This window comes from Syngnathus typhle, linkage group LG15 (assembly GCF_033458585.1).
Source record: "Syngnathus typhle isolate RoL2023-S1 ecotype Sweden linkage group LG15, RoL_Styp_1.0, whole genome shotgun sequence".
In the NCBI taxonomy this organism is placed as follows: domain Eukaryota; kingdom Metazoa; phylum Chordata; class Actinopteri; order Syngnathiformes; family Syngnathidae; genus Syngnathus; species Syngnathus typhle.
Genome location: NC_083752.1, coordinates 1,941,676 through 1,953,061, shown reverse-complemented (window position 1 = coordinate 1,953,061; position 11,386 = coordinate 1,941,676).

The following is an 11,386-nucleotide window of genomic DNA, read 5'->3' as shown; positions in this document are numbered from 1 at the left end:
CAGTGACTCCTTGAGGGAGTCTTAGTATGCTCGGGATGGGGGGGGGGTGTATACTTGTGATGTAAATTAAAATTAGGTTCCCGACTATTAATATGCAGCGTTTACACACGGGACTACAGAAAGACGTATAGAATAGCAAATGTTCTGCGTGGAAATGAATAAGTATGCTCATAACTGATGGTAACACTTTGCAGTAGTCCTACCCCCACCCACCAAAAAAAACACAGAAGAGAGAGGCAGGTGGAGGCTGAACAAGCAGGTGTTGGCATATCCGCCTCAGTGTGATTTGTTAAACCCAACTTCCTACTTGGAGCATCTATTCCAGTTCATGTGACACACACCTTTATTGTCCCAAGAGGCTCACCGCTCACTTGTTTCCATGAGCGTGCGAACTCACAAAGTCATTTAATCACTCTTTTTAAAACGCTGGAAATGGGAAAGGAAACGTAACTGCAGCTGTCGCCACCTACAGTACAATAAGTTCGTCTTGACTAGGAAATGAGGTTGCACTTGATTCCAACCATCACCACCACCTGTTTATTGGTTGCAAATGAGGGGTGGTAAATCATCTTTAAGTGTGCCACAGATGCTTCATTAACCGTGCGGCACCGCTCAAAGTCAACTAGCCTGTAAATAAAGCATGAAGAGTCGCATCTTGCAAGATTGAATATACGCGAATGCACACTTTCTGGCTGCCTCTGCAAATAATTGCTTGTGCGTAGGGTAAATCGATTTTTTTATGAATTCTATATCATTTCCATAATGTTAAAAACATTTGATCTAACTATGCAGCTTTTTAGAGTTACAACTTTTTCACCCCATCAGTGGTGACCTCAATGTATGTCATCCCACATGATTCCTAAAGTAGTATCGGATGTTTTTTTCCTTTAGTCAGAGTATGAAAACAAATGTATAGAGTGTTTTTTGCCAACACAAGTGACAGTATTACCAGATGGCAATTGTGCAAGCTACTTCAATGTATTTGTTTTTTGATCAACAACAGACTTGTGACCATCGTTATTTTGTCCTATTCATGATGAACATGCACTCTGAAAATGCAGGGCAAAGGGTTAATATCATCGCAGCAGTCTGTTGCTTATTTTGGATTCTTTTGTTAGTCCGATGCGCACACAGACAAAATCAGCAAGAGAGGGAGATGTCAAATTCAATTTGCTTGCTTCAATAGTCACAGGCCACATATGAGCCAAATTGGCACGTCCCCATGTTAACGGTGCACCTGTGCTCTCATGCACTCGCTTACCTCGGCGAAGATTTTGTTTTAGTTTTTTTTGCAGTATGAGTTCAGGAGAGAAAAAGAGCATGATGGATTTTTCAAAACTCCCCAAAGCTGCCTGATTTATGCTTGTCAGAACTCATTAATATGTCTAAAAAGCAAAAGCATCTGCTTTAGGTGTGCATAAATATAAATGACAGAAGGTCTGATCCAAATCATCCAGGCTTTTCATTTTTTAACCAACCAATTAGGTGCATCCTGGGTAGTGACAGCTCCGCTATTACCGTGGCTCATATTTTGGCTCGTCTGCCCAAAATAAAAAACAACTCCAATGATAATCGTTTATGAAAGCATATTGTTTGTGCAGACATAATAGCATTGTTGGCTCAAACAGCTTTAAATGCTGGTCTGAACGGGGGTTAGGAAGTTGTGATCTATATTAACGTGACTTATCACAAAGATGCCCGGGCTTCACTATGAGTCCAGCTTTCCAGGTGTCGCAGCCCCACTTGCTTGGCGTCAAGCTGTGCGAGCACAATGACGTGTGATATTGTAAACACCGTTGGATGCGAGAAGCCGCCTGGCGTGATGTAACCTTGCAAAAAAAAAAAATCAGAGGAGAAAACAAGACGTGATGATTTTTCTCAGTGGAGAATCGGATTGTCATAGCTTTTGCAATTCATCTTTGCAAATCAATTTTCTGAGTGGACTATTGTCATTATTGGTGTCTTTGTGATGTTGTTACACACAATTTTAGCAGCACATTTATATTTGACCCATTTAGTAAGCCTGTCCTGTCTCGTAACATTATGCAGTGTCTCTCCGGTGAGCCCTTATGAAGTAACACCCTGGGTTCTCCTTATAATCCAATATTTTCTTTCCAAAAATCGAATTGGATTTGATTTTGCAAGATCGCATGCTGTTTTCTTTTTTCCCCACCGAAACTCTCTTGCAAGTCACATTGTGGTCAGAACAAAACCGCTCGGGATGTGCTTGCGTAAGCGAGTATTTTCCACCTGAACCGATTTTACACCAACAAGCCTTATGTGAACCAGAAGGGCCACTACTGAATCCGTATTTACTCACGATAAAAAAACAGTTTGTGGTTTTGACAAACATTCCCAGTCAAGCGGATTCTCCTTACTTGTGCACACAAAAGTCATCCCTGTGAAGTGGCTGCCAGCAACTAACCTATCCTCTGAGCTCAGAGTGGAAATGAAGCCGGGCCGCTTTCATCGCGTCTTTATGTTGAATTTGCTCTGCTTGATGTGAAGCACTTATAATCTCCCATCCCAAAGGTAGATTTACAGCCAGTTTTGCTTTCAGCCTCCATTTTCTTTTTTCCCCTATTGTTGCCGCTCTCGTCGGAGTCACGGCTTTATCGGAAATAAACCGCAACTGCGGCCAAAGTCACGGCCGAATAACAATGGTGGCGCAATGAATAGCCAAGGTACAGACGGTCATTCGGGGTAAGAGAACTCCTAAAATTCCAGCGATGTCCTCTACCAACAGAAAATGGATGAATGGGCAAAGTTTTTGAAAACTTAATCCTGAAAGTCAAACTTTTCAATGTGCACTGAGAAAAAAAAAAGCTTGATTTTCATTCAAGAAGGCACCACTTCCTCATCAATGCAGTAGACAGCAATCCCGTCCGTTCTCCTCGGACAAGTATTGAGCCATGCCGACCGACACAATTACCTTAGTGCAGATAAAAGCTTTGTCGCCAAATGTTTTCATTCGAGCTACAAAAGGGGACGGACTATCACAAGGGGCAATCTTCAAACAACATTTTACTGACGCACTGACTATCAAGCTCTTGTTGCTGTCATTGAAAGCCTTTTAAAGCACGGCACCGCATTTCATTTATTTACTCAGCCGCCATTAGGATGCCATTCAACGTCCCTTTCAGACCGCAACTGCGTCATTCCGGGTCGTAAAGAAAAGAGTTTTTCAAGTGAATAGGAAGTTTTTAATGGCCAATCAGGATGTTGTGACAGAGAAGGCCGAGCAGCAATATTTCTTTGTTGTTTTTGGAAACACATTTCTGCTGTGGAACGCAATAGCGTGGTTGGTGCGCACAGAAGTCTGTGTGGGAAAAAAAGAAAAATGCTGGTTGATATTTAATTTCACATTGTGACAGTGCCACATTTTTATTTCCATCACCCATAAACAAGACGGGTGTATTAACCAAATCCATCCAATGGGTAAAATCCATAACCCCAAATGCAGTATTAATTTATTGACCTGTTCCATACCCCCAGTTGTTTCCTGTTTGAGTGCAACATTAACTTTTGAATTTATACAAGAAAGTGGAGCTATAAACTTTCACCATTCTTATCACTACTTTTCAAAAGCAGACATAATGTCTGACTGAGTTACCTCTTGCTAGAAAAAAAAAAAAGTCATTGTGCACTTTTGGATTGGGAGTGTGTACTCAATATGTGGGCGGTGCGTCTGATTGTTTATCATTAAAACCATCTCCTTGTCAACTCGGGCTGGAAAACGGATTGCCGTGTCGATGAATTGCATGCGGTCGGCACAATGACTAAGTGCTTAGCGGCGGACTGAAGACTCAGGGGATAAAGATGAAGACGCTATGTAATGCCACTTGGATACATGATTTGATGTAGTGCATTTTCGAGGCGTCAGCTCCTTGTGAGGTTTTTGCTTGATAACTCTTGATGCTTTTTCTGGCCGGCGTTCAAATCTCTCATCCGCCCTGTCTTGTTCCACACCTTGGATCTCTTCCTGCATATCTCTCTGTCCCGGTCTCGTTCCCTAACCGTCGGCTGTGAAGGTTGCCCGCAGCGGACGCTATGAAAGGGAGCTCGGGCTACGGAGGAGTCACTGGAGAGGTAGAGTGAGAAAGGGTAAAGGCAAGATAGCGCCGGGCCCCATGTGCCCCGGCGGAGTCGTATCTGATGGCCTGTCAATCACGGGCTAACCTAGCGTGGCCTTGTAGTTGAGGCTCGGAGCATGCTTTGCCTTCACAAACTAGAAAAGGCATGTCCTGGTGGTTGGCAGGTCTGCCACTGTTCTGGGTTTGAATCTCCGCCATTTTCTTCTCCCGTATTTCAAAACAACCATGTTTGCTTTTTCTCAAACACTTGGCCTGGACTATTCTGAGTGGAACTTGACTATCCTAACGAGATTCTCTCATCATTTTTTTTACTCAGGCCTCACTTATCTAATTGCTTCCAAGTAAGAGGGAGCTTTTTGCCTTGGCCACAAAACACAAACTTCAGAGTGTAGACTTTTACGAGTTTCATTTCCAGCAATAATATGGAAGTGAAAGTGAAGCACATTTATTGAGAGATTAGGACACATGCAAGTGACAAACATGCCAGGTAGCAGTGACGCACGAGCTCTGCTTTATCTTCGCACATGCATATATTGAAATGAGATCAAGTGGCTAATAAGTACGCTTTGCCTGTGATCATCCAAACATTGCAACACCCCCCCCTGCTGGATTGACTGCAGTGAGATGAGCCGATGAATAATAAAGCCACTGCCTCCCTAGCTCATCCTTTCATTCTCAAGAGCGTTTCCTCTGCAGCATCCCATTAATAATACTTTGAGCCTTTCAAAGCGGCCGACCAGAAACGTATTGATCTATCGCGCCGTCTTTGCTCCATGCTGGGACGGCTCACGGCACAAGATGACACAATCTGGATGACCACCAAATAATAACGGTAATAATAACACGGATGGGGGAAATGGAAAATGAATTGCCTCGAGGGTGTGTTGCAAATGTCAACAACTGCAAATTAGACTACATCAGCATTAGCAGCGCAAACGTGGAGGTGTAACGCCAACACGCACATATGCAGTAAATAAAGAGCGTGTCTTTCACTAAGTGCTATTTAAGGAAGTGGAAATACTTGGCAATGATGGATATGAAATGCGTTTGTCCTCTAGTTGGCCCCCGTGTACTTGAATCATCTGAAATTTTTAAGTGAGTCATGTCAAATCAAACGGACCTTGAATAATTGTCAACAAATGCTGGCGACATTTGCTAAGAAGAGGCAGCTGGAGACGCCTCCTTGCCCAGCAATTTGTGATTTTTCAACTTCATTGCCCCCTATCATTTGAATGAAAGATGTTGGGTGCAACTAAAAGTTTGAAATATAATCAGAGACTTCAGTTCAGTGGGCAACAAAGGATTAACCCGATTTGCAAGAGGCTGATTTGCGCTTTCTCAATGCTCCGTTTCTTTCTACAATTGTCCGATGGTTTGGGAATCATAATTGCATTGGAGTTAAAATGGGATCTTTTAATAAAGATCCTTTTTACTTTTGTATGGATATTCAAAGTTTCCATATGAGATTGCATTTCACTTTTGCCATTAAATACTTGTTAGTTTTATGGTTTTTACATCTTTTCATTAGGAGTCTTTAAGTTAAGTGCGCACTTAGGCAGTTGTAAATTGGAATGCAAGTTTTACGACAGAAAAAACGTTGACCTACGGGACAAATTGCTTGAAGATCCAAGCAAATTAGCACGCTGCTTCCCGCTTTACATTTGCTGCCGTCTCGAACATCGGCAACAGACAAAAATGCTTTCTTTGCTCATAAATTTTCGTAATCTTATGTTTTCGTATTTGATTCGAAAAGAATGAGTGTGGACAAAAAGAGGCTTACGGAACAGATTTTGCCCTGTTGGCTGTACAGTCGTCGTCAATTAGTCATCAATGATTGCGCAAGACCTAGTGACAAAGATTTAGAGCCGCATATGTTAACCCGCGCCACAGTATATTTCTTTGTAAGCACAACTGCTGTTGGCTCCCCTCGGAGGAGGGGGACCCATATGTTTTCATTTGCCGACGTTCCGCTCAGGACCCATTTGCTCTCTTCGGTGTTTGCATTTGTCTGTTGATGGATGCCTTTAGCATCCCGTGCATCCCCCGGTAAACGGGTGTGAGATGCGTGTCAAGTCGCGGCCCGCGCGGTCGATCGGGCCTTGATTTACCATTTGGCGTGTGCACTTTGCGTGTTACCCGCCATTCCACGCCAAGAGCAAGATTGAGAGCCGAAGCGTGCATGCACGGAACACAAGGTGGCTTAATGGAAGAAATAGCAGAATGGAAAAAAAAACCAAGCTGTTTTCTTCTTGCGTAGAAGCACCATGTGTGTCACCTACACGTCCGATTAATGTCGCACGCCGTGCTTCAGCCTCGGTCACAAAGTTATAAGCTCTTTATTGATTGATGCTATTGTGAGCTGGTCCCACGAGGATGATATTGTGTCGCTTCTGCAGCCGAGCCATTTATCAGAATTACGACTGACACGGCGTTGTGTAGTCAAGAAGTCACTTCCGCAAAGTAGAAAAACAGGGTCAATGTTTTTTTATCTGCTCTAAGTATTAATTGGCAAAAGTGAAATCACCGCCCCAACCTTCTCCCGAAATACGTTCTGCTCTTTTAATTCGATTGGATGCAATTTGTGCCCTTTCACTGGCTTCTCTTTGCCTCTCGGAGCAGAAGCTTTGAACGGGGCATATCACGGTAACAGGATATGATTGAATGACAATGTGTGGCTGAGCAGAAAGGAGCTTGCTAGCCTTTTGAACCTCCGAGCTTGTTAGATCACACGCGTGCCAGCGATTGGTTTCGACAAAGGACATCCGCGAGGCCTGCGAGAACTTTGGAGAAGGGGAATGAGGAAAAAAGGCAAAAAAGCCATTTTATGAGCGGAAAATGAACACAAGTTTCAACTTTTACAATCCCTGCGGGGTGAAACTATGGTCAAAGTGAACACAGAAGACCGATGACTAGGTGAAACTCGAGTAGACTATTAAATAGCATACGAGGACACCATCAAGTAGGACAAATTTGAGCTATTAATTTTTCAATTTCAACTATTCTCCAGAAAAAACACAATTTGTTCCACATCATTTCAGTTTTTCTTGAGTAATGACAAAATGTCCCCCTCTTTATGACAACCTAATCTACCTTACAAACAAACACCATTGAAGTTAAAAACATGTACGTCTTATCTCCAACCCATTTAGACAATCACAGCTAGTGAAGATGGATTAGGCCATCGATGGAAGACATTGGCTGAGTGCTCAAAATGCGCACGGCCAATAGGGTTACAAATCACTTAGGCCCTTTTGGAAATGATCAAAAATATCTCAAAATCCAAATAAAAGCGAGCACTATAAATGCAAAACATCCCATGGGCACATACTTGTTAAGCTCCACTTTTGGAATTACTAAGTGTGAATCCCCACCGAGTGATTATATTGAGATGAGAATTCACAAAACACGGGAATAATGTGGCTATTGTGTGCGCGTAGGCTTGTCAGATGCAAGGCGGATAATACATTGTTTCTTTGTTCTGCCGTTGTGTAGTCAACGTGCATGCACACACACTTGGACCACAACAAAGAGAAATTGGTGAAGTTGGAGAATTGAATGTGTGGTGGTGGTGGCGGGGATGATGCCAAGATTTGGGGACACAATGGTGAGAGATTAGGAACAATGACAAACCCACGCAAGCAGGGGAGTGCATATTAAAACTTCATACACGAATCATCGTTATCATTATTGTTGTATTTTATTCTAGTACTATTGCTGTATTTTCTTTCCCTGATCGGTTCATATCACGGCTTTTAGAAATATTAAAAAATATATATATATTTGTATTTGAGTCACTGTTTTATTTATCTTGGTGAAGTCGTAGGTTTCGACTGCTTTAATAAGTAGCTATTGTGAGCACACTTCGTAAGGGTTAAAAATGTCATTTCCGAGTTTTTCCAGCCAAACAAAAGACAAAAAAACAACAGCCCGGTCCTAGACCACGCACGAAAAAAATCTGTTTATTGGGTTTGCTGCCTCAAGCAATTATCTTGTACTACTATTGCCCCTTGCTTGACTGTTTGCATTTATTTATTCATTCCCATTTAGACACAAATCACATATGCTGATGTCCCCTGAAGGAAAAATGGCAAAGGAGGGGGAAAAAAAAACCTAGCAGAAGTGAAAGAACAAGAAATAAAAAATCACAGGGGCGCTAGGCACTTCGTGTGTTTCAATTGGTCGAGAATTTGAAGCCTAATGGGAGAAGCAAAAGCCAAATAATTTGGAAAATTGCTCCTATTCTGTTCAAATGTATGTGCAGTGAAGCCCAAGTTTAAAACTAAATAATAATGACAGACCACCTCTTCAAGAGGTCTCTGACACGGCGCTCTGCAAGGAACCACCTTAGAACCATTACACATTGAGCTCATGACTTTGTGGTTCCAAAAAAATCATGAAATGGTCCTAGAGTCAGTGAACTCCAGATGTGAACAATCCACTTGACTGGTCCACAAGCAAGCAGGCCAGCGCTGACTCAAATTACTGAGGAGGTCCTTTGGCGGACAAGAGGACCTCCTGAGGACCTTTTATGACTCAATAGAGGCAACTACTCACCGAGAATGGTCTTCTAGGGCAATTTTTACAGACTGGGGCTGGAAGGTCATCTGTTTTGACATCATTGCAGGAGGCGGGTGCGTATTGCAGATCCTTTCTGCTGCTGTCAGTCCTAGCAACCGACACGGCTCTCAATCGAAGTACACGGATGATTTATTTATGTTTGATTGTGACTCCGTTGCTTGTTAAGTGCCCGTGTGTATGGCATTGCTGATCCATCGTCGCCGCATACAAACGCTGCTCACTGTTGTTACTTTGAGTTTATATTCACAGCTGATTGCACGGTATGCATGGGGATTGTTTTGTTCATGTATTATTTCTTCGCAGTGCTCTGCTGGTTTATTGGATACATGTATGGCTTTACCTTGCTACGTATGAATGCTGTTAACTATTCTGCAGCTCTTCAAATACTCTTTTGTATAGCTATTTATTATTAGTTTGCCATATGCTGCTCTGAATGTGCCCGGTGTTTTGCAGCTCCCGTGAAATTTGAAAAGAAAATGGGAGGAGGGATTTTCTTTTAAGGAAAGATCAATAAGAATGATCGGGGTTTTGCTTTGGCATGACCTTGACCGCCTACTGGGACCATGGGCGTAAAAGAAACTTCAAATTATTCAGCAACAAAGTTTGCTAAAGCGTATTGTCAGGGAAAGTTTCTGCTCACAAAAGACCATATGGGATTACGATACCTGCTTGTTATGAGCCCGAGTCCAAATTTGCGCTTGTGGTTTGGGGAGAAAGCGATGAAGCGGAAGCAGAAACGAAGGAGAAGGCCGACAGAGTGAGAGAAAAATCTCCTCTGGTGCTCTTCTGCCAGTAAGAAGCCGTTTTATTATATAATGCTCTCAGAGCTCACATGCTTCTCTGCAAGGAGCGCACGTTCCTCTGCACCTGAAGTCTCACGGTGCCGCGGCTTCATGGTGGGAGAAGAAAGGGATGAGGCGCTCACTTGAGAGCAGAGGCGGAGAGAGGGAAGAAAAGTGCGAAAAGAATTATATCCTCTCATTGCTGCTCTTGTGTCAATTTCAATTGCAGTGAATATATATTCTAGGCGACAAATAATAATTAATATGATGATCATTAAATCTCATTTTGATCCTATATACAAATAAAGACAGCGGTAGCCGCGCTCAGTTGTTTCCTTTTTATTTAAAGACTAATGCAGTGAATCAGAATCTACAGGGCCATATCATAACCAAAAGAAAGAAACGGAAACATTTACAGGAGGTTCACCACTTGATCCAAACCTGTCCACAACACATCCCAGTGGAGTCTATAAGTAGTGTCCTTTCTTTGTCCGTACTCTCCATATATCGTTTGTGCTTTAGAAAATGTTTTTTTTTTCCCCATTGTTAGTTTTTCAGTGAAAATTAGAACACAAGGAAAAAAAAAAAAACGGCAGTAGATATCTAGTAAGAACCAAAAAAACAACAACAACTGCAAGTGCTGATGTCCATTGGCTTCAAATTAAAGCAGCCAAGCAAAGATTGTGACAAGTAACACATGTGATACTATATATACATGAAAGCTCTGCAAATGAGTGAAAGTCGGAAGCTCATGATTGCACTGTTTCACATTCTCTCTGTGGCGCATAGCAATGGAGCGAAACTTGACCCGCCTTGAAAATACCACTGGACTCTTTCATTTATCTCAACTTAGTTTCTTTTCAGTCCAATGCCAGCAATAGAATGGAGTTCCTCAACATATTTGAAAGGAAGATCTTCTCTCAGAGTCACTCTTTTCTTTTTCTTTTTCTTTTTGTCTTGCGCCTTTTATTGCACGACCCTGGAGAAAAAGTGCAATCAACATCGAAAGCCATTTTCTCTTTGAGCACTGGCAAATCCGAAGCACAAAACAAAAGAGATAATCTGCGTTTTTTTCTTTGATGTCACCCTGTATAGCCATGGTTTCATTAAAAAAAAAAAAAAAAAAAAACTCATGGGTGGACAGCAGATATATGAAAAAAAAAAAGGCTAAGCTTCTTTTTCTTTTTTTCCACCCCGCTCTCTAATAGCTTGTAAATCTGAAACACAATGGAGACAAGGTCGATGATAGGTGGTTCAAAGCTGTCCTTGCATAGCACGAAGCCGACTACATACAAGTAATGTTATTGTTCATCTAAATGTGCAAAATGCATAACAATAGGTTGAAAATACAAACAATATTCATCGTTTTAGCTAATATCTTCAATAATATAATCAAATACTGTATGCATGTATTTTACATATGTATATATATTTATATAGACAGAGAATTTTCTTCATGATAATCAACATACGTACAATAATTTCTATCTGTCTTTGTACAACTCTTCACCCTGAACGTTGCACTTCTTTTCACCCCTCGGCTTGTAAGTGGCATGTTGATGATCGTGACAATGCGAATCGTAAGAAAAGCATTATAGGTTCAAAGAAAGAAAGAAATAACATAAGCACATTTCCCATTTGGGATTTAAAATGAGTAGAAATAATGAATAAAAGTACATATTTTGAAATAGATACAGAAGCAGGGGGTGTGCTTAAAAACTAAATACTGTAATTGAAAAAGAATTTAAAAAAATCTAATCAATTGAAAAAATAAAATCGCAAATGGAAATGACTTTTTAATTCAATTCAATTAATCATGGGTAGTAGGAACGGTCATAGTTTGGAGGAGGTGACAAATGCGCTTCATCTCAATGTGGACAAAAAAAAAAAAAAGAAAACTTTGATCTGCAGCATACAAATAAAAATATGATT